The sequence below is a fragment of the Carettochelys insculpta genome, chromosome 2 (genome assembly GCF_033958435.1).
Source record: "Carettochelys insculpta isolate YL-2023 chromosome 2, ASM3395843v1, whole genome shotgun sequence".
Lineage (NCBI taxonomy): Eukaryota > Metazoa > Chordata > Testudines > Carettochelyidae > Carettochelys > Carettochelys insculpta.
Window position 1 is genome coordinate 43,053,798 of NC_134138.1, and position 7,801 is coordinate 43,061,598.

Sequence of the window (7,801 nt, forward strand, 5' to 3'; positions counted from 1 at the left end):
CGGGGAGCGAATCTGACACCAGGTCAACCTCCGCTAAAGCGCCCGAGGTTGACCTGGTGCCCGGGGAGCGAATCGGACACCAGGTCAACCTCTGCTACGGCGGCCGGGGTTGACCTGCTGTCCCTGCCGGACTTAGAAAATTTTTCTCTCCCCGCCCGGAACCGGGGTTGACCTGTTGTCCCTGCCGGACTTGGAGCCCGAGGAGGGGATCGGCCACCAGGTCAACCTCCGCTGAAAGCGGCCACGGTTTACCTGGTGCCCGGGGAGCGAATCGGACACCAGGTCAACCTCTGCTAAAGCGGCCGGGGTTGACCTGCTGTCCCTGCCGGACTTGGAGCCCGAGGAGGGGATCGGCCACCAGGTCAACCTCCGCTGAAAGCGGCCACGGTTTACCTGGTGCCCGAGGAGCGAATCGGACACCAGGTCAACCCCTGCTAAAGCGGCCGGGGTTCACCTGCTGTCCCTGCCGGACTTGGAGCCCGAGGAGGGGATCGGCCACCAGGTCAACCTCCGCTGAAAGCGGCCACGGTTTACCTGGTGCCCGGGGAGCGAATCGGACACCAGGTCAACCTCTGCTAAAGCGCCCGAGGTTGACCTGGTGCCCGGGGAGCGAATCGGACACCAGGTCAACCTCCGCTAAAGCGCCCGAGGTTGACCTGGTGCCCGGGGAGCGAATCGGACACCAGGTCAACCTCTGCTACGGCGGCCGGGGTTGACCTGCTGTCCCTGGCGGACTTGGAAAATTTCTCTCCCCGCCTCGGACCGGGGTTGACCTGCTGTCCCTACCGGACTTCGAACATTTTTCTCTCCCCGCCCCGGCCCGGGGGTTAACCTCGGGGCACACAGCTTCCCGGGTCTGACGTGCACGTCCTGTCACCTCCCGGGCCCGGCGTCCTCGTCCTCCCTTCCCCTTGGGCCGGCTCGGAGGAAGTTTTCCCTCGGCCCGGCCTCCGGGTTAATTGTTTGGGCCCGGCTGACTGAGGCCAGGCTGCTGACGCTAAAGCCCGGGGAGGCGGGGGCCTACGGCCATACCGGACCGAATGCCCCCGATCTCGTCCGATCTCGGAAGGTAAACCGTCCCGGGCCTGGCTAGTACCTGGATGGGTGACCGCCTGGGAATCCCAGGTGCCGTAGGCAGCTTTTGGCCCCAGCGGGGGTAGAGCGGGGCGTGTGTCTGCCGTGCGGGAGCAGGGAAGCCGTGAGGCCAAGGCGGCGCGACGGTCCTGGGGGGCGCTGAGGCCTTTCCCTCTGCCTGCCTGCGTGTCGGGGGCGGGGGGGCGGGCGAGGAAGCTTAGGCCCTCACCCGGTGCGGTGCGATGGCTTGGGTCGGGTCGGGGAGAGGGAAGAAAGCGTGTGTGGAGCGTTGGTGGGGCAGGTGTGTGTGTGGGAGTGCTGGGTGGGGCAGGCCGTTGAGGCGGTGGCGGTGGTGGTGTTTTTGGTGGGAGTGAGTTGGAGTCAGGTGGGTGTGGGGTCCCCCCCGGGGGGTGGATGGTCTGAGGGTTAAGGCTTGGAACGTGCGTCTTGGGGGACTGTGGGTGGAGGTTGTTGAGAGCGGGGAAGGCCCTGGGTCTCGGTTGTGGACTATTAAGCCCGGTGGAGGGGGACTGTGGGTGGAGGTTGTTGAGAGCGGGGAAGGCCCTGGGTCTCGGTTGTGGACTATTAAGCCCGGTGGAGGGGGACTGTGGGTGGAGGTTGTTGAGAGCGGGGAAGGCCCTGGGTCTCGGTTGTGGACTATTAAGCCCGGTGGAGGGGGACTGTGGGTGGAGGTTGCTGAGAGCGGGGAAGGCCCTGGGTCTCGGTTGTGGACTATTAAGCCCGGTGGAGGGGGACTGTGGGTGGAGGTTGTTGAGAGTGGGGAAGGCCCTGGGTCTCGGTTGTGGACTATTAAGCCCGGTGGAGGGGGACTGTGGGTGGAGGTTGTTGAGAGCGGGGAAGGCCCTGGGTCTCGGTTGTGGACTATTAAGCCCGGTGGAGGGGGACTGTGGGTGGAGGTTGCTGAGAGCGGGGAAGGCCCTGGGTCTCGGTTGTGGACTATTAAGCCCGGTGGAGGGGGACTGTGGGTGGAGGTTGTTGAGAGCGGGGAAGGCCCTGGGTCTCGGTTGTGGACTATTAAGCCCGGTGGAGGGGGACTGTGGGTGGAGGTTGTTGAGAGCGGGGAAGGCCCTGGGTCTCGATTGTGGACTATTAAGCCCGGTGTAGGTGTTGCGTACGGTGGATGTAAGGAGGAGGGCGTATGAAGTGACCGAAGAGTGGGCAAGGAAACGGGGGGAAAAATTTGGAGGCGAAGGCGGCCGAAAAAGGGTGCGGTTGACCTGGTGCCCGGGGAGCGAATGGGCCACCAGGTCAACCCCCGCTGAAAGCAGCGGAGGTTGACCTGGTGCCCGGGGAGCGAATCGGCCACCAGGTCAACCCCCGCTGAAAGCAGCGGAGGTTGACCTGGTGGCCGATTCGCTCCCCGGGCACCAGCTCAACCGTGGGAGTGGAAGCGCACGCCTGTCGACGGAGGTTGACCTGGTGGCCGATTCGCTCCCCGGCCACCAGGTCAACCTCCGCTGAAAGCGCACGCCTGTCGACGGAGGTTGACCTGGTGGCCGATTTGCTCCCCAGGCACCAGGTCGACCTCGGCCGCTTTCAGCGGAGGTTGACCTGGGGGCCGATTCGCTCCCCGGGCCTGGGTCGCTGTCTTCTCTAGCGGGTTGCCTGAAAGGCGTGCGCGGCTTGGGCCACAACGCCGACACGAAGCCACGGTGAGGAAAAGACGGGTGATGGAAGAAGGGTCACCCGATCAGAAGGCGGGGGGCGGGTTGGCAGGTGCAACCCTCTCCCCCTCGCTGTGGCCGCCCATCTTCCTTCCTCGGCGTCAGCCTGGGGCGCGCCGGAGGGGTTGGTCTGCCAGCCCTCTCCTGGCCGTCACCTGGGTGCGCTATGGAATGCGGGAAGCGGCAGGTTTCCTCTCCCGCCGTTCTCCTGCGGGCCCGGACCCCGGGGCGCAACCCGGGCTGCCTGGGAAGTCGTGGGGACGGGAGGCTCTCTTCGGAGGCTCACCCCGTCCCTTCCGCTGTCGCTCCTGGGCGAAAGGGCCCTGGGTAGCCAGGAGGAGCGGGTGTCCCTGCTCCTCCTGCCGACGGGCCGCGGCTTCGCCACCGCCAACGTCGCACCCTCGCCGTGCACTGAGGCCGATCTGGAGGGGATCCGCCATCCCCATCACTCCGATCCTCTTGCCGCGCCGTGGGCCCCTGCTCCTTCCCTGTGGGGGGAAGGCTGGCGGGGCCTGCCTGGCGGGGGGGGAGCCCCCCTCCGCCGCCGCTCGCCCCTGGAGCAGTGCAGCTACCTGGTTGATCCTGCCAGTAGCGTTTGCTTGTCTCAAAGATTAAGCCATGCATCTCTAAGTACACACGGGTGTTACACTGAAACTGTGAATGGCTCATTAAATCAGTTATGGTTCCTTTGGTCGCTCCAATCCTTACTTGGATAACTGTGGTAATTCTAGAGCTAATACATGCTGACGAGCGCTGACCTCCGTGGATGTGTGCATTTATCAGACCAAAACCAACCTGGGCTCGCCCGGCCGCTTTGGTGACTCTAGATAACCTTGGGCCGATCGCACGCCCCCGTGGTGGCGACGACGCATTCGAATGTCTGCCCTATCAACATTCGATGGTACTTCCAGTGCCTACCATGGTGACCTGCTGTATATAAGCATATTAGTCAATGGAGGAAAAGAAACTAACCAGGATTCCCTCAGTAATGGCAAGTGAACAGGGAACAGCCAAGCGCCAAATCCCTCTCTCCCATAGTGGGGCGTGGGAAATGTGTCGTACAGAAGACCCACACCCCGGTGCCACTCGCGGGGGCCCAAGTTCTTCTGATCTAGGCACAGCTTGTGGATTCTGCGAGGCCAGTAGTGGCCCCCGGCACACCAGGACCAGGTCTTCCTGGAGTCGGGTTGCTTGGGAATGCAGCCCAAAGTGGGTGGTAAACTCCATCTAAGGCCAAATACTGACATGAGATGGATAGTCAACAAGTACCGTAAAGGAAAGTTAAAATGCACTTTGAAGAGACAGTTCAACAGGGCATGAAACCATTCAGAGATAAACGGGTGGCGTCCACACAGTATGTCCAGAGGATTCAACCCAGCAAGTTCGTTTGGCCAGCCCGGGACGATGAATCCCCATCGCATCCCTCCTCCGGGGAGGGTGTCAGGCAGGGACTGCCACTCAGATGATCCCGGCCCTCATTGGGTACACCCCAAACAACTCAAAACAAAACCCATGTGGGTTTCATAAATAGCCAAACGCCTTGTCATCGAATTAGTGACGCGCATGAATGGATGAACAACATTCCCACTGTCCCTACCTACTATCTAAAGAAACCACAGCCAAGGGAACAGGCTTGGCAGAATCAGCGGGGAAAGAAGACCCTGTTCTACACTGCAGCCTTCAAACTTCTCATTTGAACATTTGCTACTACCACCAAGATCTCAACCTGCACTGGTTCCACCTAAACCCTTCACCCACCTCACGCTCATGCTCACAATCACTATCACAACAGTCCAAGCAGCCTCACTAGCCTAAAGCACCACAGCCACCACTACTCAGCAATAAGGATCATGCTGGGGGGGATAAACGCAAAAAATCAACCAACCAAGGGGGCTTCAGCCTTCTCCCCACTCCTTTGATGCTGCCACGCCATGCTCCACCTCCTACACACGCTTGTCTCCCAAATGGCCTGCCCCACATGGCCCCGCAACACCATGGGGGATGACACACTTTCTTCCCTCTCCCCAGGACATCGCACCAGGGGGGAAGGCCTAAGCTTCCTCGTCCTCCTTTCCCAAAAGACAGGGAAAGCCCTTGGGACTCCCCAAAACCACTGCACTGGCTTCAGCTCACGCCTTCCATGCTCCAAGCCGACACACACACACACACACACGCCTCACCCAGCCCCTGGGATGGGCAAAAGCTGCCTGCAGCACCTGTGATTCCCAGGCAGTTGCCCATCCAGGTACTAGCCAGCCCCGGGACGGTTTACCTTCCGAGATCGGATGAGATCGGGGGCATTCAGTTTGTTATGGTTGTTGGCCCCCGGCCCCCCACCAAACCCCATGCTCTGCTCTTGGGGAGGGTTGTAGTCATACCACCCTACCTTTCCTAACCCAGACCCTAACAATAAGGCGGAGCCCCTGCGAAGGGAAAATTTTTTCCAAGTACAACACAAGGGAAGAGAGCATGAGGCCACCGGCCCCAGCATGTACTAGGACACCACGTCAGACCCAGGAAGCTCTGTCCCCCAGGTCAACCCTGGCCGGGGGGTGGTGAAAAATTTTCTAAGCCCAGCTGCGGCCACCAGGTCAACTCCAGCCAGGCAGGGCGAAAATGAGCCCGTCTGGCTGCAGACTCCAGATCTACCCCAGGAAGCCCCAGACAGGTGAGGCAAAAATTAGCCTAATTCCAGCAGCAGACCCCAGCTCAACCCCAGAGTGCTGCAGGCACCAGGTCCACCTGGTCCGTCATAACAGGGGTTGACCAGGTGGCCACGTGCCTCTCTAGCCGCCAGATCAACCGCAGTGATTCAAACGGGTCTTGATATGTTGGGCTATTTGCTTTGCGGCCCCTGTGTCAGACCCATTTGTTCAAACAGGGGTGATAATTCTAGAACTAATACATGCTGACGAGTCCTGACCTCCGGGTGAGTGCATTTATCAGGCCAAAAGCAACCTGGGCTCGCCCAGCTGCTTTGGTGACTAAAGATAACCTCAGACCGATCGTATGCCCCCGTGGCGGCGGCAGCGACACATTTGTCCCATCTGATCGTGTCTTTCAGTCCTAATAAACCAAAAGGGAGACCCAAACTCCCTTTCAGGGATTAGGCCAGTTCAGATCTCATGCAAATGCAGATAACGCTGCATTCAACATCCCAATCTCAGTGAAGGAGGTCATAAAAAACATCAAAGTAAAGAGTTTGAAATCAGCTCCCAGCCCTGCACAAACCAGATCTTGCTTTAGTCAAAGATGGAACAGCCTGGTTACTCCATCTGATGGTTCATTTCAATGTATTCAATCATACAGCAGCAGAGAAAGCCCATTGCTACAAAATACTGTCAGCCCAAATCCAAAACCTGACTGGTGCCAAGAAGGTATTATACTTTGCCTTCCCTCTGGGGGCCAGGGGAAAATGGCCTCAGATAAATGTCAGAGCTGTGTCAGCACTGGGCATGCCAGAATATGAAGTCGGAAGAGTTGTGAGACTTTCCAGTCACAGAGCTTTACTATATTTCACCACCAGGAGTGAGACGGGGGAGGGGTGCACCCTCTTGCAGGACCTGGCTGAGGTAGACGTGAGCAGCAGGCAGCAAGGTGGCCTTCACCTTCTCGAGCACGCTCTGGGGAGAGCGTAGGGTGGAGAGCCCTATGCGCTGGGCAAGTACCGGGGCCTCTATCCAGTCTCCCGGTCGTAGTTGAGGAGGTCTACGACCCTTGTGGTTCCACCGAGGACCAACCTCCAGCACACTGTGGGGGCCTCTGCCAACTCCACACGGAGATAAGGGTTGTGTAGCAGGGGCACCGCGAGGAGGTCTTCCCCCGTAGCAACCCCTAAAGACCTGGAGGCCAAGAGCAGCCGCGAGGTGCAGAGGAGGTCCTGGTAGAAAGCTGGCAGCTCCGACAGGTCTCGCGAATGACCTCTCAAGGGTAAATAAAGGAGCTGCTGGTCATATCGGAGCCCTCGGAAATGATGTGGGAAAGCATGCACTAGTGAGCTCCACACCAGACTATCTGCACTGTTGTTATTAAGGAGTCCCTGCAGGGCCCGGAGGCGGAAGACATGGATGTGAGTGTGTAGGCAGGTCAGGTTCTGACCTCCTTCCCTCAGGGGGAGAAGGAGAACCCCTGCAGGGACCCAGTGCAATCCTGGCCTGAAGAACTCCAGAACTAACTTCTGGAGGTGGGCCAGGAACTCCGGGGTTGGGACCAGGGTGTTGAGATGGTGCCAGAGCATGGACAGGATCATTTGGTTTTGCACCAGTGTCCTCCCATGTTGGGAGAGACACTGGAGGAGACCCGTCCAACTCTGCATTTGCACTGTTGGTGTTAAGGAGTCCCTGCAAAGCAGGGCCTGAGGCCGAAGGCCTGCAGAGTGCCCAGCAGATATCCGTGGTCCACCCTGTCAAACGCCTTCTTCTGTTCCAAGGACAGGAGGGCATATGACAGGCCATCCCTACACCTGAGCTCCAAGAGATACCGGACCAAATAGACGTTATTGAAGATGGTGCGGACCAGCATGGTGTAGGTCTCGTTGGGGTGGACCACGTCTTTCAGCACGGACCCCAAGTGGAGGGAGATGGCTTATCACTTATATGCACAAATTAAGAATGCTGAAGGATCAGGGCCTGGCGGACTTCAAGACAAGAGTTCTTAGTGCATGCATTGCAGGGGACTCAAAGATCAGATCTCTGGTAGAAACCGCTTCCGTTGATGTTCTTGCCACCTTTCCATCACAAGAGATAATGCCAAAAAAGAGACTGAACAATAAGGCCCAAACTGCAAGGAGAAGAAAGACCAATGCATAGATGAGAAAGAGGGCAGAGAAGAGAAGAAAGGTACCTACCAGATGTACCAACACCTCTTTGAGAAAGACAGGTGCAAGCTTGCCTCTATCATCTTTGATGACACTGAATGCATTCTGTGTCAGATCCCACCTAAGGAAGTCTTTCAGTCCTAGAAGGGATTAGGCCAGTTCATACCTAATGCAACTGCAGACAATGCCACATTCAGTATCCTAATGTCAGTGAAGGAAGTAATGA

At 58.7% G+C, this 7,801-nt stretch overlaps 1 non-coding gene across 1 annotated transcript; it reads left to right on the top strand.

The window, feature by feature from the left end:
* Positions 1 to 1,018: 1,018 nt before the first annotated feature.
* On the top strand, positions 1,019 to 1,137 carry LOC142009816 (5S ribosomal RNA). The gene has a single exon (XR_012644594.1). It is a non-coding gene; the product is annotated as a 5S ribosomal RNA (ribosomal RNA).
* Positions 1,138 to 7,801: the final 6,664 nt, after the last annotated feature.